The sequence below is a fragment of the Pongo abelii genome, chromosome 4, assembly GCF_028885655.2.
Source record: "Pongo abelii isolate AG06213 chromosome 4, NHGRI_mPonAbe1-v2.0_pri, whole genome shotgun sequence".
Lineage (NCBI taxonomy): Eukaryota > Metazoa > Chordata > Mammalia > Primates > Hominidae > Pongo > Pongo abelii.
In genome coordinates this window covers 179,034,829-179,057,372 of record NC_071989.2, presented here as the reverse complement: position 1 = coordinate 179,057,372, position 22,544 = coordinate 179,034,829, and the positions used below count along the sequence as shown (strand labels likewise).

General features: G+C 47.8%; 1 long non-coding RNA gene across 1 annotated transcript; it reads right to left on the bottom strand.

Annotated features, from left to right (window-relative positions):
• Nucleotides 1–619: 619 nt before the first annotated feature.
• On the bottom strand, nucleotides 620–16,280 carry LOC129059297 (uncharacterized). Its single transcript, XR_008525090.2, has 5 exons — nucleotides 16,263–16,280; nucleotides 15,692–15,796; nucleotides 11,959–12,039; nucleotides 2,842–2,921; nucleotides 620–2,574 (listed from the first exon to the last, which is right to left on the bottom strand). It is a non-coding gene; the product is annotated as an uncharacterized LOC129059297 (long non-coding RNA).
• Between the last annotated feature and the right edge of the window lie 6,264 nt (nucleotides 16,281–22,544).

The following is a 22,544-nucleotide window of genomic DNA, read 5'->3' as shown; positions in this document are numbered from 1 at the left end:
ACCTCAGTGTTACTTCAGAGGATTCAATGAGAGCCGACATTGTCCGATGCTTGGAAGACAGTAGGTGCATAATAATTGAGAGCTGCCATCCTTGCTACTTTCCAGGTGGTGCTCCAAGAGCCCCCTTGGCTCCACACCTGAAATATTCTATGTCTGCCTCACTCAGAGTCGGTACTGCACTGAGACTAAGCTGTGACTTTAGACATGTCTTGCACCAGCATCCAGGACCAGAGCGGCCCTCTGGGCATCACTGTTCCCCACTTCACAATCTAGGTAGTAGCTTGCCTCCTCATGCAAAGACTTGGGGCTCTGTCGTCCAGGACAGTGGTGCTGGACAGTGACCTAGAGATGCTGACAAGCAAATCAGTTGAAGGCAACAGAGAACGGAGAAAAGATGGAAGAGAAGCATGGGAGAGAGATGGGAGAGAGATGTGGGGAGTAATCTGAACTCCGGGAGGCAGGATGCTGTGGTCGGTGACGGACAGGGGTCTGGTGTCCCACAGACCTGGGTTGAAAGTCTGGCTGTCCTCTGCATTAATGTGTCACTCCAGACAAGTCACCAGCTCTCTCTGAGTTTCAGTGTTCTCATGTGTAAAATGAGGATACTAATAGTTCCTCCTTCAGAAGTTTGTTTTTCGGGAGGATTTAATGAGATAATGTATACAAAGCACAGTGCCTGGCTCATAGGAAGTGCTCAATATGACAGCCATGATCATCACAATGATGATTATCTCCTACTAGTCAAGTGATCAGTCAGTTTTCTCAAAGGCTGTGTGTGGGCGGTATCATCGTGCTTCCCATTTCACAGATAGGGAGGTCAAGGGGAGGGGCAGAGCCACTCGAATAGGTAGATCCTTTTGCTTGCACGTGCTTCCACCCAGGTGGGCTCTAGCTGGGCTCTGGGTGCTTGTTGGCCAGAGGTGGGTGCCATGTGCAGGAGCAGAGCCACTCCCAGCCTTTTGACCTCCTTCCCTCTGGGACTGTCCCACACTGAGAAGAAAAGCTGCAGGAGCTGACCTCAAGGGGGCAGCATGAGCTCTGGAAACCCCAGGCTGGCTGCAGGGACTGGGCTGAGCCGGCTGCAGGTGGGGAAGCGGGTGCATCCAAAAGGTGATCCAGGGAGCCTGGGGAGGGGCTGGCTGGCTGGGTCCCAGGCTGCTTGTGCTGGGAGCTGAGGCCAGGGCTGAGCTTTGAAGGAGAAGGAACTAGAGGGGCACTGAATTAGGATGCTTGGCCCCCTCCCTTGCAACCCTCTCTCCCCACTATTTCCGTTGTTCTGCAAATAGAAGCTGAACATGGCCAGGCGACATGGGGGATTGAGTGGGATGCATTCCCAGAACTTCAGGGAGTGGGGGAGCCTGGTGCAGCCTCGGAAGTGGCAGGGCGGGGTGTCATGCTAGATGGAATCTGGCTGAAAGAGTATTTCCCAAGCCACTAAGGGCCACGCGGAGCCCAGGACATGTCTTAGGCCTGCACTTGGACCCCTCTGGCCTCTGCTTACCTTGGGGTCCACTGAGTGCCCTGTTTCTAGGCCCTTCCCAAGTCTCTGAGTCAGAATTTCTGTCTTTTTGGCTAGCAGTCCAGAAGATTTCTGTACAGGTTCCTATCTAATAACTGTGCTGATGACAAAAAAAACCTGATAGAAGGGCCAGGAGGGAAGATTGGGACTATGTATTGATCACTCCTTGCTAGGCCCTGAGCTAAGTGCTCCACAAATATTGCTCTCTGCATTTTCCCCTTCATGACAGTCCTTCAACTGCTCCTTATGACGATGGAATGCACTGGCTCAGAGAGGTGAAGTAACATGTACAAGGGCACACAGCTGCCAGACCTGAGGCAGATCAGAACCCAGGGCCATCTGGTTCTAAAGCTTGGGAGCTTTCACTCCCAAGTAACTGGGTATGTGTCTGGAGAGGGCAGCAAGGCTGGCACCTGGCCCACGGCCTATGAAAGAAGCTGGGATACCCCTGGCCTTCAAGAGTGGTGCCTGTCGCGGATCCTGCCCCTTGCATCCTGGCATTTGTTGAACACTGAAACACATAAAACTTAAAAAAACAAAAAACAAAAAACAAACAAACAAACAAAAAAACCCCAAAAAACAACAAAAAAAACCCTGGTAAGACAGAGGAGCTAAGCCTTCTGTCTTCTCCTCCACCCTGGCCTCTTCCAGAGATGGCTCAGTCCCCCTGGTCAGACCAGAGTCCACATGGCTCTTGTACCTTGAACATTTTGGCAGGAAAGGGGCTGGGAGTGGGAGGTAAAGGGCTGGGTTTGAGGATCCCTGGTGATTCTGTCTTCAGACTCCTTCAGCCTGTCAGATGCTGGGCCTTCCAGTTCTGCTTCCCTTTGCCCTTGGATTTTCAACCGTAGTTTCCTTATTTGTAAAATGGGTCTCCTGCTTCTGGCTGCAAGGGCAATTTGCAAGGACTCTGTGAAATCATGTGGGAGAAAGGAGCTCCGGGAACCCGAATGTGCGGTATGAACATCAGTAATTACTCAGGACAACTGCTGAGTGCTTCTGGCTTTCAGAAATTGTGATCAGTTCAGGGCGATTCTCTGCACTGTCTCTGGATCCTGGTAGTCAAATTAGGCTCAATTAGTCTATTTGAATGATCCTTGTGCACGCTCTCTCTCTCCCCCACTCCCACCCACCCCATTGTGTCTCCCCATCCCATTCCATCTCTAATCTGTCTCACTTCTTCACTATTCAAATTAGTGATTTGAATGACTAGAAGCCAGCAGTTTCTTCCCAGGCCCCACCGACCAGAACTTGTTGAATTTTCAATCAATAGAGACCCCTCCTTCAGGCCTCTATTGATTGAGAAAAGCCAAAGTTCTCACCGCCTTTTGTCCAGTGCTTTCACCGCCTGATTTCAGCCGGTTCATGCAGCTTGTCTACAAGGCATCAGTGTGCTCCCCAGCTTGCAGAGAGAGGAGAGAAGGAAAGAAGCCTTATGAGCATCCCTCAGAATTGCAGACAAGCAAATTGCTTCTTTTGGTCAAAGGTACCATTTAGCCAGAATGTTGATGGATTAGTAACAGGGAGAAAAAAAGACAGCACCATTAATAACACTGACCATTCCTGAGGAGGGGTGGCCCTCCAATGCTATCTACTTGCCCTGACACCAGACACCTCTCATTTTTAAAACTGCTCTGGTCTTCCTACACAAGATATCATTAGCATATGGCTCAACCCACAGCAGCAGCTGTGAGATGGCGATGGCTTTTCAGTTCCATGGAGTCAGGCTGAGCTCTCAGAATCCCCCAATTTGGGCAAGCGCTTTCCTCTCTGAGCCTATATTTCCACTATATCTGTATAATGGGCACTTCCCATCCCTGTTCCCTAAATTTCAGGGTTAATGGAGGATTTGATGAGATAATCCTTAGAGGCAGGGTGCTTGGCACTCAGTAGATGTGTGGTCCTCCAGCCTCCTGACAAACCTCCAGGCTCCCTAGAATGTTGTTGCATTGTAGGCAACAAGTCTCTGACTCCTCAAATAAGGGTACAAGTGGTACTGACATTTTCACTTGAAATGGCACTTCTGGGACTCTAACCAGAAAAAAAATGAAAGCTTGTAAGAATGCATGTACGTCGACGATAATTGCTGCATTGATTGTATTTGTCAAGAGGGAACTGGAAAATCTCCCCAAGACTAATGTGCCTCGATAAGGGAGAGGCTGAATAAGCTGAATACTCTATGGCACTCTACTGTATTGGACTAAGCAGTTATGAAAAATAATGAGGTTTTTAAAATTGATCTCGAGAGATGGGCATGATGCATTCAGTGAAAAAGTACACAAATAAATATATATTTAGTGTGATTTTTTTAGAAAAAGCAAACCGCCTTTTGTCCCCTCCTCTCCTATGTGTGGACATACATGTTTCCATGACCCTAAAGAGAAGTACGGAATGATTCACACCAAGTGTCAACCTTGCTTATCTCTGAGTGGGCACAAAAGGAAGAGATGAATGGGAGAAAGGAGGTTTAAGAGTCTATTGAGACTGAGCACGGTGGCTCACGCCTGTAATCCCAGCACTTTGGGAGGCCGAGGTGGGCGGATCACGAGGTCAGGAGATCAAGACCATCCTGGCTAACACAGTGAAACCCCGTATCTACTAAAAACACAAAAAATTAGCCGGGCGTGGTGGCAGGCGCCTGTAGTCCCAGCTACTTGGGAGGCTGAAGCAGGAGAATGGCATGAACCCGGGAGGCGGAGCTTGCGGTAAGCCAAGATCGTACCACTGCACTCCAGGCTGGGCGACAGATAGAGACTCTGTCTCAAAAAGAAAAAAAAGAGTCTATTGAATGTATTTTTTGTCTTTGAATTGTTCACTTTTTTCTAAAAACATACATCATTTTTTTTGTAATGAAGTGAAGTTGTTAGAAGGCCACTGCACAAACAAGTCCTCAGTGAATGAAATGAGTAAATGAATGAAATCTGATAATCCTACCATTTGCAATTCACTCTTTTGAGACAGGAGGTGTTTTACTGTTCCAGATTCTCTATCAATATGTAAATACCCGAGTGGAGCTGATAAAGCCGAAATTGTCACTGATCACTAATCTGGGGCTTGTCAGCCTCAGGCCAAGATCAAAATAAGAGTGTGTGAGTGTGTGTGTGTGTGTGTGTGTGTGTGTGTGTGTGTGTGTATTTGCAGGGAGGAGGAGAGAAAAGTATCAAGGTAGACATCTCTGTGTGCCTGGCAACATTCTGGGTGTCTTCACACACACCTGTGCACTGAATACAAAAACAGTCCTGCAGAGATTCGATTCACTTCTTTTTATGAACAAGGGCACTAAAGCTTAAAGGGTTTATGAGCATCTTGCCTAAGGTTCCGTAGCCAAAAGCTGAGCTGGATGCGAATGTAGGAATCTTGGAACATCAAGACAGAGTAGAAAGGTTCCAAAGTCCCCTCATATGAGCAGACTTCTGTTTAGTAAAATACTCATGATCATCGTAAACGTAGTGATGACAGCTCATATCCATTGAGTCTTAGCTTTGTTCCTTGCTGACCCTCTGCTGAGTACTTCAAATAATTGATTTTAATTAATCCCCACGAGGACCCAAGGATGGGAACCATTATTATTCCCATTTTATAAATGAGGAAATTGAGGCACAAGAGGATAAGTAATTTGAGGAAAGAAACAAACTCAGAAAGTGAAGAGAAGGATTTTGAACCCACACAGTCTTAACTGTACCACCTGCCCTTTCAACCTCCAGGAGGACAGAGCTGTTCATTACAACAGCCCTGACCCTGGAACCGAGGCCTTGGAACTCTGGTCCAGGGCTCTTTGCACTATACCTGACTGATGTAATTCCCCAGGCCTTGCTCAGAAACAACAGAGCCATGAGGAGGGAGGCTGAGAGACTCACTCTGTGTCCTCGAGTTTGCCCTGACTGACTTTATGGAGCTTCCAGGAGTGACTCTGGTCTTGTCTGGGTCGTCACAGGGCATTTTGGTTTCACATTCTCCTGGGCTTGCTGCTGCTCATTCCTCATAAATCCAGCCACTGTGCAGCTCAGGCCTGATGCCGCATGCTTCCAGGGTGGCTGGACAACCTCTTTCAGGGCTTTGTTAAGAAGGCCATCCTCAATACAAAAAATTAGCTGGGCGTGGTGGCGGGTGCCTGTGATCCCAGCTACTCGGGAGGCTGAGGCAGGAGAATGGCGTGAACCTGGGAGGCGGAGCTTGCTGTGAGCCGAGATTGCGCCACTGCATTCCAAGCTGGGCGACAGAGCAAGACTCCGTCTCAGAAAAAAAAAAAAAAAAAGAAGGCCACCCTCACCTATCTAAGATAGCGTGTGCCAGAATCCAGCCATCTCCTTCCCAACAGAATGATTGTTGTCATTTCTATCAATCGCCTGAAACATTATTTATTTACTATTTTAATTTAAACTGAAAAAAACCCTTAAACTTTATTTCTAAGAGGAAATCTCTATCACCGGCTATAAATGGACAACCAGCATGGCCATAAATAGAAGGCTACTGTAAAATGAAGATGATAAAAACAGAACAAAGCCACTCAATTATAACTAGGCATTGCGGCTTGCAGAAGTGCTATGATGCTATGACTTAGCAGGCCTGCCCTCTGCTTGTTAAAATGAGAGAGCAAGTGTTGCAGAGGTATTGAGACATCCTAGCAGCTCTCAAGACTTTTCAGCTTGATACTACCTGAAGGCTTGAGAAAACATTAGACCTAAAACCATAAAAACCCTAGAAGAAAACCCAGGCATTACCATTCAGGACATAGGCATGGGCAAGGACTTCATGTCTAAAACACCAAAAGCAATGGCAACAAAAGCCAAAATTGACAAATGGGATCTAATTAAACTAAAGAGCTTCTGCACAGCAAAAGAAACTACCATCAGAGTGAACAGGCAACCTACAAAATGGGAGAAAATTTTCACAACCTACTCATCTGACAAAGGGCTAATATCCAGAATCTACAATGAACTCAAACAAATTTACAAGAAAAAAACAAACAACCCCATCAAAAAGTGGGTGAAGGATACGAACAGACACTTCTCAAAAGAAGACATTTATGCAGCCAAAAGACACATGAAAAAATGCTCATCATCACTGGCCATCAGAGAAATGCAAATCAAAACCACAATGAGATACCATCTCACACCAGTTAGAATGCAATCATTAAAAAGTCAGGAAACAACAGGTGCTGGAGAGGATGTGGAGAAATAGGAACACTTTTACACTGTTGGTGGAACTGTAAACTAGTTCAACCATTGTGGAAGTCGGTGTGGCGATTCCTCAGGGATCTAGAACTAGAAATACCATTTGACCCAGCCATCCCATTACTGGGTATACACCCAAAAGACTATAACTCATGCTGCTATAAAGACACATGCACACGTATGTTTATTGTGGCGCTATTCACAATAGCAAAGACTTGGAACCAACCCAAATGTCCAACAATGATAGACTGGATTAAGAAAATGTGGCACATATACACCATGGAATACTATGCAGCCATAAAAAATGATGAGTTCATGTCCTTTGTAGGGACATGGATGAAACTGGAAATCATCATTCTCAGTAAACTATCGCAAAGACGAAAAACCAAACACCGCATGTTCTCACTCATAGATAGGAATTGAACACTGAGAACACACGGTCACAGGAAGGGGAACATCACATTCTGGGGACTGTTGTGGGGTGGGGGGAGGGGGGAGGGATAGCATTAGGAGATATACCTAATGCTAAATGGCGAGTTAATGGGTGTAGCACACCAGCATGACACATGTATACATATGTAACTAACCTGCACATTGTGCACATGTACCCTAAAACTTAAAGTATAATAATAATTCTAAAAAAAAATCAAAAAAAAAAAAAGAACTAGAGACACCTCCCTCTGCCTGGGGCTGGTGGTTCTGACCTAGCCGCAATGGGAAGCACCGCCTTGGACACTTCCTCCTCCCTGATTCTCGGGTGTAATCTATGCAGCTCTTGCAACCTCTTGAAAGCCTTCTATGGTCATTGGCCTCTTGGGAAATGCTCTTGGCCAGAGGGCTTGTCTTGCCCAGTGATGGCCGGCTCAGCAGCCCTGTATCTCAGACCAGCCCAGGCCCTCAGCCAGCTCCTGGGGCAACTTTGAGAGCTTTCCAAAGAAAGGGTCCATAAGGGCCACGCATGGTGGCTCATGCCTGTAATCCCAGCACTTTGAGGGGCTGAGGTGGGCGAATCACCTGAGGTCAGGAGTTCAAGACCAGCCTGGCCAACATGGTAAAACTCCATCTCTAATAATAATACCAAAAAAAAAAAAAAAAAAAATCAGCCCTGCATGGTGGTGGGCGCCTCTGTAATCCCAGCTACTTGGGAGGCTGAGGCTGGAGAATCGCTTGAACCTGGGAGGTGGAGGCTGCAGTGAGCCAAGATTGTGCCATTGCACTCCAGCCTTGGCAACAAGAGCAGAACTCCAAAAAAAAAAAAATGTGGGGGGGTCTATAAGGAGGTGGCATTACCACTAATAATAGTATTGTACCTAAGAAGGGAGTGGAATTAGAGACAAACTCTTTATCTTTTCTGTCACTTGATTTTTTATAATGACAAAATATTTATATATTGCTTAATAATAAAGACTTTTCTAAGAAAGACAGCCCGACATTCTTTCTTGTCCTGCAAGGGTTAAGGTGTCCTCTTTGGGCATTTGGGAGACAGTTCAGGTGAGCAGGCAGGAGCAGTGGCTGCTCTCCATGATGTGGCAGAGTGGGTCTCATGACAGCAGTGCCATCCTCACGGGGCAGGAAACAGGTGTGGGTTCCAGTTTTTTCAGTGCTAGGGAGACAGTGTGACTTATCCTGAAATTTGAATCCAGGCTGGGAACTTGCCAATGGGTGACCTTTGGCAAATCGCTCGACCCCTCTGAGTTTTCGTGGGGATTTTACAACCTACCTTGAGGAGTTGCTGTGTACATACATGATGCCCTAACCCACAATGCGTGTTTTGGTGTATTGGCAGTCAGTACTGTGCCAGGTTGGGCAAATCACTTTTCCTTCCTGGTCCTCAGTCTTCTCATTAAGAAGCCGAGGATGTGATTAGATCTGTGGTCCACAACTAGGACCACTGGTCAAACCCAGTTGCCAGACTTGTTTTTTATAGGCCGCAGGATGTTTTCTGGTTAGCTGCCAACATTTACAAATCAGGAGATTTTACATAGGAATCTAGGTTTTGTGTGTCTCCTGAGAAATCTACAAATCTGGCAGCGTTAGGCCCACATTATGACATTCATTGGGACCTGGCTAGGGGCTGCCCCCAAGACAAGAGTCACCTACTTGAGCTGTTTAGCTATTTAAGTTATTGGGTGTTCAATATTCCTTCACAGCAGCTGCAATTAGGAATGAGCTTAGATAGCTGGCCCCAGGTCATACAAATGTGAACAGGAGAGCCGGGACTTGAACCTACGCATTTTGGCTTTGTGTGTATTTATCTCCCCATGCTGCCTCCTGGTCAGGAAGCCAAGAACTGTACCAGGCACTGCAGAGACAGAGGTGGAGGCAGCCTGAGGCTCTCAGGGCTTTCTGCAGTCCTTTCTGTGCTGGGAAGGCAAGGGTTAACATTACCCTGCTATCTCACCCAGGCCAGAGGCTGCCAGGATGAACCGTGCAAGAACTCGCTGGAGGTGGATGAAGCAAAGCCTCCCTTTCTAATGACAACTGGTGTTCACCCTGATAGCAACCGCTGGCCCTCAGCGGCCCCCCAGGGTGTGCGGGAGCCCTGCACTGGCTCTGTTTTGCTTTGGCAGTGGAGCACACCCGCCTCCCATTGCTCCAGCCCTCCTGTTTACCCTGCAAACAGCCAAGTGCTCCACACCATCATTTAGAGGCCAGGGGGTGGCTGCCATGGGGCACCAGGCAGTCCAGGCCTGTTTGAGCTGTCCTGGGACCTGAGGGCTGCACGCGCCCAGAGCTCATTTGCCTAGGATTTAATGGGCCCCCACACCCCTGCTAGCTGCCGGCAGGAGGGAGGTAAAAGGGGAGGGTGCTGCTGGGCTCTGGGTGACTTGGCTCCTACTGAGCCCCATGACCTTGAGCCTCTGGGTCTCAATGCCTCAGTTTCCCCAATATAATCTGCCCTTCCAGGGCTCCAGAGAGCAGCAAGCTCCTGGACTCGGAAGATTCTGGTGGAGCATCTCTTGGGAGCACGGCCGTAGGACACTGACAATCAATAGCATCCATTGTTGTTAGCAGAGCTCAACAAGAGGCATTGGACTAGGGCTTTCAAAACTTGTCATTGAAGTATAACATACTTTCAAAAAAGTGCATATCATAAATGTGCAGCTCAATGAATGTTCACACCCCAAGCATGCCTGTGTAATTAGCATCCAGATCAAAAAGCAGAATACCCCCAGCACTCCAGAAAAAGCCCTCATACTCACACTCCAGCCACAGCCACCATTTGACTGGCATCGTCTCTTTAGTGCTCACCACAGTTCTGTGAGGTTGATACCAAATCATTCCCATTTTATAAGTGAAGGAACAGGGCCGCAGAGTGGTCGACCACACTTGCTAGTGATTGGGCCAAGATTTGAACCCAGGCCCTTTGTCTCCAGAGTCCACACCTGAACCACTGTGCTGGGAAAAGGGGCAGGCCTGGGTTAAGGTACAGATAGGACCTCGTCACACACCCACCTTTGCCTTCTAGGAACTTCCAGGTTCAGGGAACTGAGGAACATTAACCACCCCTCACGTGTGTCAATGTTGTGTTATTTCTCACCCATCTGTCCAAATTAATAAGACAGGGACCATGTCTTGTTTGTTTGCCACTCAAAGCCCTGCCAGATGTCTGGAACGCAGCAGGTGCTCACTAAATATTTATCACACAAGTGAATGAATGAATGAATGAATGAATGAGGGAATGAATTAGAAAGAAAGGAAGGAATGATGGTAGAAGGGAGAGAGGAAGTGAGGGAGGAAGACTGAGGGCAAGCTCTTTCTCCAAATTTTAAGCTCTGCCTCTCTCACCTGCCCCATGCTTGTTTCCGCACCTGAACCTTTGTTATAGACTTCCATTTCTAAAATGTCTTCTCAGCTCAGCCCTAGGCCCCCTATGGCCACAGTGGCTACTATAATATTTTCTCCACCTACCTGATGGTGGGCATGAGTCAGAGAGGGTAACAGAATCAAGGTCACCTCCAAGGGCCCCCTGAGCACAGTCTCCCCATTGCTGCCCCCACACTTAGGCCTCCCTCTTCCCTATCTGTACCCCAGACGTCGTATCCCTCACTTTTGCTCCTACTCTCCTTTTGCCTGGAGAGAACTTCCCTCTGGTCCTTCCACTTGGCAGGAAGGGCCACACTTCTTTTTTGTTTTCTTTTTTTTTTGAGATGGAGTCTCGCTCTGTCACCCAGGCTGGAGTGCAGTGGCACGATCTCAGCTCACTGCAACCTCCACCTCCCAGGTTCAAGCAATTCTCCTGCCTCAGCCTCCCTAGTAGCTGGGATTACAGGCATGCACCACCATGCCCAGCTAATTTTTGTATTTTTAGTAGAGATGGGGTTTCACCATGTTGGGCAGGCTGGTCTCGAACTCCTGACCTCAGGTGATCCACCCGCCTTGGCTTCCCAAAGTTGGGCCACACTTCTGATCATTTGAGATTCCACTTGTGTCATTTCCTATCTCTTTTAAAAATATATATTATTATTTTCTTAATTTTATAGATTTAAGGGGTAGAAGTGCAGTTTTGTCACACGGATAATTTGCATAGTGGTAAAATCTGGGCCTTAGTGTAACCATCACCCAAACAGCATACATTGTACCATTAGGTAATTTCTCACCCCTCACCCCCTTCCTCAAGACCATCCCACATTTCCTCTCTCCTTGATTCCCTTCTTCTATGATTGCACCTCCCCAGAGGCAGAATGCCTCACTCCTGCACCACCTTCCTCTGGTGCTGTAAACACTCCTCCATAATCATTCATATCTAGTGAGCCCTAGTGATGGATTCCTGAGTCTTTCTCCCTCATTAGATTCTGTGCTATGAGGGCAGGATGCAGGATCAGATTAATTGTCTTTACGTTCTGTGTTTGTCATAGTGCTGGGCATAGAGCCGATCCCAATAGATGTTGACTCCACCAAGTAATTAAAGAGTAGCTATCCGACTCAGATCCTTGATGCATCAACTTCTACCATCCAAGCATATTCTTTGTAATAAACAAAATTCAAATGCCCACCATCTCTGCAACTCGAATTTATTCTTTTCTGAGAACCAACGTTAGAGGGTGAGTAGGGAGAGGATATGGGTCATTTAGGAGAATGGAGAAATTGACACTAAAAAGGTGAGGAGAAGCTCATCTTCACATCTTCCCCAAGGACTGGCCCCAAGTTAGGTTTAGTGTTCTCCCCCCACTCCTTCTGCTTCTCTTCCCAATGTTTTACAGCCAGAAAACCGAATTGTGTCTATTCCTAACTCTTGACACTTTTGCGTTAGGATTGTATTACCTGGGAAGTTAGGAGATCTGGGCCCCTGCTGTGTGACCTTGGCCAAGGCCAAGCTCTTCCCCTCTCTTAGCTTCTGTTTCCCTGTTGGTGAAATGAGGGGGGCAAGGATCAAGATGCTGTTTACAGGGCTCTCTGCTCTGACATACTGACTCCCCTACAGTTTCTTTGGATTGTGGAGATATTTCTTCCTCCGCTACTGGAAGGTGTAAGTGTGTCTAACTCTTAAGTTAAAATAAATTGTGTCAGGAGGGTTTTCTGAGGCTTTCATAGAAGATGTTTCAATAAGACTGGAGATTCCCTAATGGTGACAGAAACAAAACAACAATAAAATAGCTATTATTTATTGTTTGCTTGTGCCAAGAGTTCACCATAGCTAAGAGCAGTGAATCCTGATAATTCCCTGTGAGATGGGTGCTATGTGTTCCCAGTCATACGTGTGAATACTGAGGGCCAGAGAAGTAAAGTCAAATTTGTCCAGATTTACTCTGTAAACAATTGGCAGAGTCAGTATTCCAAACCAAGTCCACTGGATTCCAGAACATGGGACCTTAAGGATGAAGCTAGACCCCAGCTTAGACCTCCCTCAGTGGTAGCACATTTCTTGAGGGAGGGCTCTTAAAACCATGACTGCTTATTGATTCTGAGCCAGAGCCAATGAGGCCACCTGACGAAATTTAACTAGCTGCTGTCTCAGAGAAGGAAACTGAGACATAGAAAGATTTAATGACTTGCACAAATTGGTGGTTCCCAATATTTCTGCATTCATGGACCACTTCGGAATATTGAAGCCTGAAGGGCATATTCAGAAGGATGACAACGCAAACACCACATTTTATTAAAATAAGTTTGGGGGATATTGATGTTTTGGGTAAGTGTTAATTAAATACATGAATGAACACATGAGAAGAGACATGCATTTTTAGCTCTGCCTCCTCATCACCTTCTCCAGCACTGGCCACTCTGTAGGCCCCAGAGTCTACTTCGTTGATGGAAGGAGTGACAAACACACTGAACGACACCCGAGATCTCAGTGACTCACCAGTTTCTGCCTGGAGGCTTGAGATGCTGGGACGTGATGTGTGGTCTCAGACCCAGCAACTTTCCATGACTTCTTAAGATTTGCAATTATCACCAGGGCCAGAGAAAGGCAGTGGGAGGCTCTAAGAACACCTGGTTTAGAGCCCCAGACCCACAACTTTTCAAAATGTGTTTCTCAAGTTTAGAAAGCTTGGTGCTGGAATGCTTTTTGCTTCAAATAACAGAAGGCCTGCCTAGAAGTGGTTTAAGCAGTGAGTTCATTCATCCTCCCACATTACAAGAACTCTGAGCCATGAAAGTTCCAGAATATCCCTTCCATCTTTCTGGTCATTTGCACATTGGTGTGGTCTTGGCTTATCCCCTCATGGTTGCAACATGGCAGCTGCAGCTTCCAGCATCACATTCCCATGTCAACGTCTGGCATGGGAAGGTTGTTGGGAAAGAAACAAAGAAGGTTGCTTGTTTCCATGAATAAATTACATGCCCATGTGTAAGGAAGCCTGGGCAAGACAGTGTCTACCATTTTCAGCTTCTAAGATGGAAAGCGAGCTCTGTCTGCAAGGAAGAAGTGCTTTGAGTTGTGGGAGGGTGGTTGTTGGTTGGGTAATCAGTTGTACCCACCACAACTGACAAAGAGCAGTCTATCACCCACTCCTCCAATATAGCTCTGCAGCCGCCTCTCACATGGAACAAGGAATGATGGAGGCAAGCGAAGCTCCTCCTGGGGTCACATGCCCCAGCAGTGGCTTGTTCTCCATTCTCCCCACTTGCCCCTCATCCCAGGTTGCCCACTTCTTCCTTGTCTCTACTCTGTGTGAAGATGGGGAGTGCAAGCAGGGATGATCTCTTACTGCAAAGACAAAACAATCCATAACATGCCAGGTCCTGGGCTGAACACCTAATCTGTTGTCTCATTCATCTTCACAACAATTCCCATTTTACAGATGAGGAAGCTGAGGCTTGGAGAAGTGAAGGGACTGGCTCAAGGTCACACAGAGTAAGGGAAGAAACTGGGGTTGGGACTCAGTTGTTGACTCCAGAGCCTGCCCTTTTAGAAGTTATTATTGAATCACCCTCACTTAAAGGCTCCAGGCTCTGATTCTAGAACCAATGAGCTGGAGCCCTAATTTTCATTCTGCCAGCATCTCCTTGGCTCAAGACCAAGCTGGCAGTGCCCCTTCTTTCCCCACCTGGCCTGGCCTCAGCTGGTTCCTAATCTAGGCTCTGTAGCTGGCCTGGCTCCTTTGCTCCTACCAATTATGTCTTTGTATGTGTCTGTCTGTGGTGGGGAGGGAGGCTAAATGGGAGTCACATCCACCTGCCACCTTCAGGAGAGCTCTCTCCAGACAACTCAGGCCCACAGCCTCTCCAAGGCCCTGCTCTGCTCCCAGGCAGGCCTTAAAAGGTACACAGGCAATCAGACCCAATCTTGGAACCACCAGTGTGGAAAATCCAGGGGAACAAATCCTGTTGACTCTGGGCAGGTGCAGCTGTCACCATCCCCAGCCCCAGGTTCTGGCTGGCTGGTCCCCTCCTTCAGGCTCAGGGACAGGCAGGGGAGGGCAAGGGTGCTGCAGGAGGATGAGGAAACCGGGTGCTGTGTGCCCTCAATGGCCATCACCATGTCGGCCCCAGCAGCCCCTCTGCTAGAATGAACCTGTTTCCCACCCTGGAGGGAAAACCCACTGAACAGAGTGAGGTTGCACCTGCCAAATAAACACAGTGAAACTTCTTGTCAGTGTTCCCTAAAATAAGGTCGGTCAGATGCCCCCAGTCTCCAGGGTCTTGTTCTTTGGGAAGTGATCCCCTCCTCTAACTAGTTCCTGTAAGAAAAGTCTGCCTCTGAGGAGAGCTGTCAGGCACATAGCAAATGATCTACTGTATCCTGTCCGTCTCACTGTGCACATCCCTGCCTCAGGATGTAAAATGCCCATATAGGAAGAGCATTGATCTTCCTCTTACAGTGGAGAACCCCTTGAAGTTGAGGATAGGAATTTGTCTCCTCACAAATATTTCCGGAGCCCCTGCAGTGGGCTCAGGATGTCCTCCCTAGCTTAGAGCACTGCACAGGCCTGCACTACTCTCCATCCATCTATCCATTTATTCATCTGTCCACCCAGTGAGTGCTTGCTGAGTGCTGGCCATGTGCATCCCTTGCTGCACACTGAGGGTCCAGGGACGAAGACATCCCTGCCTGCACAGGGTGTACCATGCAGTAGAAGAGACAGACAGGGCAACTCATGATCAGGGAGCTAAGAGCCTGGAGTGAGGCTTATCCCCAGCTCTGCCTGAGCTTAGAGTTTAACTGGGCTTTGCATCATTTCAACGCTTTCAGGAGCGGAGGATGCTCTCAGAAAACACCCAAGGTAGGGAGTGATCAGATTTGTGTTTTGGGAAAACCACCCTGGACTTGAGAGGCTGGGTTGGAGGTAGACATTGTCTGAGAGGCTGATCCAGAGGTGAGACACGGCAGCCTGAACCGAGGTAGGAGAGGAGAGGGAGGGAGAATGGAGGGGATGGATTTGAACAATAATTAGGAGATAGTGCCAATAGGACTGAGTGAGAGATAAGGTGAGGGTGGTGAGGAAGAGAGAGGGTCAAGGGCGATGCCCACATTTCTGAGTTGGGCAGTTTGGTGGACATTAGTGCCCTTTGCTGATGAGAAAAGGGATCCTGACAGAGGAGGTTGACTCACCAGGTCATTCTCAAGTCAGGGGAACTGGAACAGAGCTCAGACTTCTTCTCGAGGTACTCCTGTTTCAGGAGACGATGGCCTTGGTATGCCCATGGGAGAGGGCTCCTGTGGGTTTGGGAGAGGGGAAAGGTGGTTTTCAACCCAGGGGACATTTGTCAGTGTCGGGAGTCATTTTTGGTCATTGCAACTCTGGGGGCGTGGGGAGGTCATGGCATCTAGTGGCAGAGGCAGGGATGTGGCTAGACACCCTACAGTGCATGAGACAGCCTCCCACAGCCAAGAACCATCTGGCCCACAAGGTCAGTTGTGCTCAGGCTGAGAAACTAACAGGCCTTAGGGAAGCTGAACGGTGAAGATCATTTGTAGCAGCTGTGGAGCCAGATGCTTGCATTCAAATCTCAGCACTACTGATTAGTAGGTGTCTGATCATGGGCAAGTTACTTGCCACTTAAAGGAGCCCATGCAGGTCCTGGTGTATAAGAGGTTGGCACTTAGTAAATGGTAGGAAGTCTCCAAGCTCGTCCATGAATCAGCTCAGTTGGCCACACCCTGGGAGTATGTGGAAGCTTACCTGCAAGCCCTGGACACTGGGTCAGAAACCTTTATGTAAAGTAGTTATGATCATAGTTGTCATAATGGGGCTCTTACAAAGGCAAGGCATCATACAAAGTGTTTCACATATATTGACTCACATTACCTTCAGAAACCCTGCCAAGTAGGGCTTCTATTTCTAAATAGGGGGAATAAATGGGGGAAACAGGGGCTCAGAGAGGTTGAGAGTGTGCTAGGCACTGGGAATACGTGGAAGAATAAGGCTCATCTGTGTTCTCTAGGACCTCAGTCTAGTTAAGGAGACAGGAAAATAAACCAATACTATTAACATGACAACAGTGAGTGTCGTTTCCACTCAGCCTCGTCTGACATGTCTTCAACAAATAACTGATGAGCATCTACTATGGGCCAGGCCCTGTCTTGGTCACCTGAGTTCCTGCCCTCGAGTAGTTCACAGTCTAGCGGGTGAGACAGATTATAGGATGCCCAAGCGATGGGTGCCCACCAGCAGCTGTGTGACTTTGCATTTCCCAAGCACCAGATACTTACAGGCGTTGGCTCATTTAATCTTAAAATGTATCATGATGAGACATCATTGCTAGGCTTATTTTGTAGTTTGGGAACTGAGGTTGTAAAAGATTAAATAAGTTGCCCAAAGTCTTACAACTGGTTTGTGGTGGAGTCAAGTTTGGGCCCCTGAACTTTCATACCCCAGTGTTCAAGGTCTTAACCTCTCCAATGGATGCCTGTCCTGTTCTGCTGGGAGACCCTGCTCATGCTGCACCCAGCGGCTCGCCTGCCATCCGAAGTCTGTTTGCTCCAGATATCCCTTTGAACTTCATCCTTCTGGAAGTGACTGGCAATCAGCCCTGGGCCTGCTTAACATTGGGGAGAGGAGCTGTTGCAAGGTGCAAATGCTGTGAGACCCTAAGAGGTGGCAGCCAGAAGCTTGCTCCTGTGGGGCCCAGATGCACGATAGACATCTCCTGGGGCACTTCCTACCCATCCAGACAGGATGTCCTTGCACTGATGTGATCTTCAGTGAGGAAAATAGGGGTTCAATCTGTTCTCTGAGGGAGGCTGTGGGAATGTGTGAAACAAAACAAGAGGAAGAGGAAACTCGAAATGACAGTCTCATAAAAGGTGCTCTCTGCAGGAAGCCAGGGAGGCTAATTTGCCTTCCCCAGTTTCCTTTTTCAAATGTCCTTCAGTGAAACCCAGTCAAATGGATCCAGGGAACTCATCTTTTCACAAAATACAGACCAGGGGATCCTGCGGTCCTGGAAACAGACCCCAGGGCCACATACAAGTTGTTGCTGCGCACCAGCAACCCCCTGAAGCCCCAGTGTTGCCTGCACACGGAAGAACTAGCAAGTCCTGCACATTTATGTTCAACTCTTTTTGGATTCTATTCATTCCACAAACATTTATTGAGCATCTCTCAGATGCAAGGCACCCTACAGCAAACTGAAGACGCAATGGTGAGGCAAGGTGGTGTCTGTCCTCAGGGGGCACACTGAATGGAAGCTATTTTCAGGGCTTCTGTTATTCTGGGGGCTTGGTCTCTTTCCTCCAGCAATAGGCAGTGCTTTTAGAGGAGCTAAAGAATGGGTACACCTAGCTAGGATGTGGAACTTTCTGGAATGAGAGTGTCAGGCAGGTCTGTACATTCAGCTGCTGGGTTCCCACAAGGACTCTCAGAATTGGTGGTCATTGGCCAAAAAGGATTTTCACTAGTGGAGTTGGAGAAGTTCTTTCAGTGAAGAAAAACTCTCAGGCTGATATCATGAAAACTGATGGAAACTTGGGAAACTTGGCACACTCTGGTGTCAATATGAGCTCCACAAATCATGGATGAAATACAGAGTTTTAAACGGGGCTGGAGCTGAGTTGCCTCTCAATCATTCATTCCTTCACTCACTCATTCATTCAAAAAACGTGTTGTATGCCTGGCACTATGCCTAGTGCTTGACGTGGGCTATCGCACTGACGCTGCAGAGCATCTCATGAGGTGGTATTATTAGTGCCACATTGCACAGATATAGAAACTGAAGCCCACAGAGAGGAAGGATGTTACCCAAGATTGCACAGCCAGAAAGTAGTGAGCAGAATTAGGTCAAACCCTGAGTCTGCCACCTTCGGCGGTGTGACCTTGGAATAAGATAACTTTACAGGGTCTTGTTTTTTGCTTTTTCTGTGCAAATTGGCTATAATGATCTTTATCCCAAGGCCGCTATGTGGCTTAAATAAGATAATGTTCCCAAAGGACCTGGTCCATAGACACCTTTACTACATTTTAATTCTCCTTCCCTCTTCTGTCTCCAAGGGGTTTGAGCTGCAACTCCTTCTAGAATCAGGCAGGGTTTGCTCTGTCTCTGAGAATTGGCCCTCGGACCTCAGCCCACCCATTCCTGGCCTTCTGGGGGCATCTGGGACAGCTGCTCAGAAAGCACTGAACAGGCCGAGTTCCGTGGTGGGTAAGCGCTGGGGGTGCTGCCCTGCAGAGCAGTGTGTGGGAAGGGTGGAGGCTTCCCTCAGCTGAGAATGTAAGGACCCAGCAGCTCTAGTTCCCATATCTCTGTGCCTGGGCACTGCTGCCAGAAACTAGCAAGGTGACACATGTTTTAAATGTAAGATCATCAAGATTTGGGGGAAAAAAAATGGAAATCCTGCCTAAGTGCTAGCTCTTGAAAGGGCCTGCTTTTCCTACATGGAGCCCAGTGAACTGTTTTTCTTGGAAATGCTGGTGTCAGTCAGAGACCTGGCTTGGCCAGAGAGGGGTCCAATGGGCTCCTAACTACTGGGGTCTCAGGGTCCCAATGTCAGTCGGGAAATGGGGTGGGGAAGGACGCCTTGGGTGGCGGGAGGAAATCTCCCTGGGCCCTTTTGGGCTAGAAGACTCAGAAACCCAGTTTGCAGGTCAGGAATCAGATAAAGGGGTAAGAGATGAAGTCAGGAGGTAAAAAATTTCCTGTGACTTTGCACTGTCTCTTGCCAAGTGTTGCACTGGATGCTTTAATAAAAGCATCATCTCAAATCCTTGCAGCATCCCTGTAAGAGAAGAACATGAATTATGACATAAACTACACCTGATAAAAGTTATTAGCTCTGTGATAGGACTGGCAGGAGGTTGAGAGAAGGAGGGTACCATGGCCACCATTTAATGAGGCCTTTGCTCTCAAGATTGTGTTATTATTACCAGGCCATTTTACAAATGAGGAAACTGAGGCTTAGAGAGAGAGATCACACAGCTAGTAGGCAGAACTAGGTTTCAAACCAGGCTAGCATGAGGAGTTTAGAGTGAGATAGGGATGAGAAGAGGCCCTTGAATTGAGGCCTGGAGATAAGGTGAAAAGCTAGGACAGCTACAAGGGGCGGTGGCTTGGACTGGGTTGGCAGCAGCATTGGAGCATTACTGTCAGATTCTGGGTCTGTCATGAAGGTATAGTGAATGTCTTTGAGAATGTGATGGAAGCTAGCAACCATCTCCCCAAAAACTGCACCCTCCACACTCACATGACCTGTTGCATACAATCTCAGGGTGGTTATGAACCTCTCTGGAGCCATCCTTGGTCTCTACATGAAAGACGCTCATGAGTTTAGGAGTTTTATATTGCATGGGTGCAGTGCAGCGTGAGTCCTGGCCCATTACTTTTGATGCCCAGCTGTGCTCACAATGTATGCCTATTGCCCCCTCTCCCTTCCCTTCCCCTTGCACTGCCGCTTATCTCCCTGCTTGGATGGGACATGCTTGGATGGGAAGGCAGAGCCACTGGAGGTGCCTAGGGTTTCCCAGTTCTCCTTGCTCCCTGCTTGGGACACTGCTTCAGTAAGCAAAAATGGCCCAGTGGAGATTCCCCTGTCATGAGCTGCACCCTGGCAGCTCCTCCTGCTACAGGCACTGCACACACTTGTGGGTCAGCTCAGGTTACAGAAGTGGAAGTGAGTAGTGTAGAACTGGCATGTACCAGGAACCCAATAAAAGTGTGTGAAATCTGCACATACTTTTTTCCATGGTCCTGATAATAGAATGTTGTAGCTATTGGTATATACCCTATGCCTTCCCCATTAGGCTGTAAGATCTTTGAGGACAAAAGATAGCAACCTTATCTTATTTACATTGGAATAAGAGGTGGAAAGAGGGATCGAAGGAAAGAGAAAGTGTGTTGTGGGCATCACAGTTTCATTTGGTTCAGGTAGAACCTGTTTTTTTAACAGGTTAACTAGGCTGAGAGAATATAAAATTAGAGCTGAAGACTCTTAGATGCAATCTGGTAGGAGATGATGATTACAGCACAGCGAGATGGAGAAAGCAAGCATTGACCATATCATTTGAACTCCTGGATCTAGCTGAACCTGAAGCCCCTTCTTGGTTTTGTAAGCCACTAGTTTTTTGTTTTATTCTTTTTTTTTTTTTTTTTTTTTTTTTTTTGAGAGGGAGTCTTGGTCTGTCGCCCAGACTGGAGTGCAGTGGCACAATCTCGGCTCACTGCAAGTTCATGCCATTCTCCTGCCTCATCCTCCCGAGTAGCTGGGACTACAGGCACCCGCCACCACGCCCAGCTAATTTTTTGTATTTTTAGTAGAGACGGGGTTTCACTGTGTTATCCAGGATGGTCTCGATCTCCTGACCTTGTGATCCGCCCGCCTCTGCCTCCCAAAGTGCTGGGATTACAGGCATGAGCCACCGCGCCCGGCCTGTTTTATTCTTTTCTATTTCCTCCTAATGCTAGTTTGTGCAGTATATCTGTCACTTGTAACTAAGAGTGTTGACTACTACAGAAAGGTAAAAGAAGTCAAGTGAACAGGAGGGAAGGAGAGAAGGAGGAAGGGATGTCTCCAATATGTAGGGAGCACAAGAAAACTTATGTCAGTTCAGATGCAGCAGATCCATCCTAAGACCTCTGCAGCTACCCTTCCGAGGATCTGGGGCAGCCTCCAGGGTCAGCCCTAGAGGAGGGCTTTAGGGAGAGAGGGAGGCTGAAGGTGGCCTCCAGGAGCTTTGGGCCAACAGAAGCCCTGGGAGGTGGAGAGAAGGTTAGTGGAAGCCTGAACAGCAGCTCCTTGTGTTTACAGTAAACAGAGGCGGGTGGCCCAGCCTCCCCTTGGTCCTGAGAGGAATGGGGAACAGTTGACGGAAAACTCCTCCCTCCCGCCTCCTCTGGGTAATTGAACAGGGGTTGGGTGGTGGGGTGGAGGATACATGGGGCCATGAGGTGGTTCAGATTGTACAGTAGGTAAGAGTCAACGGGCTGGAGTGTGGGCTAAGGAAGAAAGCACCCACCCAAAGGCAGGCACTAATGACAACCACAGAGTGGCTGGCAAAACCTGCCCCTCCTCCCTAGGCTTTTTTATGTTCTAGGGAAGCCTAACTTCCGTATAAGACAGTGCTACTGTGTTTTCATCTCTTGCTACTCAAGGTATGGTTCCTGAACAAATGGCATCATTTGGGAGCTCATAGAAGTGCAGAATCTCAGGCATCATCCCACACCTAGTAAATCAGAATCTGTCTTAACAAGCCCCAGGGGGTAATTCTTGTTTGAGATGCACTGTTATACTCCAACGAATAGCACGAAGTAAGGACAGGTGGTTCTACAGCGACACAAATTGGCCCAGGGTATGTATTTAGATGGGTTATGAAATATTTGGTGTCAAATGCATTTTTTTGCAAATTAGATCTTATTGGAAATCCACCAAAGGAATTAACTTGTTAGAACAACAACAGCCGCAGGAACAAAGAACAACTTCCTCTAGGAAGTTTATATTTTTACAATTAAATTTACTTAAATCGAAGCATGACTGTCATCTAATGCTCCTCACTTGTCATATAGTTTGCATTTGTGGAGCTGTCGTAGTTACAGGAGCCATGCTAAGCATTTTACATGCTTGACCTTAGGAAATCCTCACCCAGCCTTAGGAGGTAGGGATTATTCCCATCTAGCAAATGAGCAAATTAAGGAAGACACAGGTGACATCACTTTGATTTTTGCATTTCATTTTGCCTTTCACTTTTGTTTTATAATCCTTTCCCTATTATCTCCCCCTGACTCCCCACCCTCATCACTGCCAGGTCCTGATACTCAAGTCTTAGGGCCTGCAGGGCTATTGACTTCTGGTGGTTACCAGAGGCTGATTGTGCAGTGCCTACCACATGCCTGGTGTCTGCTGGAATAAGAGGCCACTGTATTCCCTGCTCTAAGGTGCTCGCAGGACCTTGGTTGTCCTGGACTTGGACAAGGTGACATATCCAGTTAGGTGATGTGTGCAAGTCTGGGGAATTCTGAGCATTAGGAGACAATTC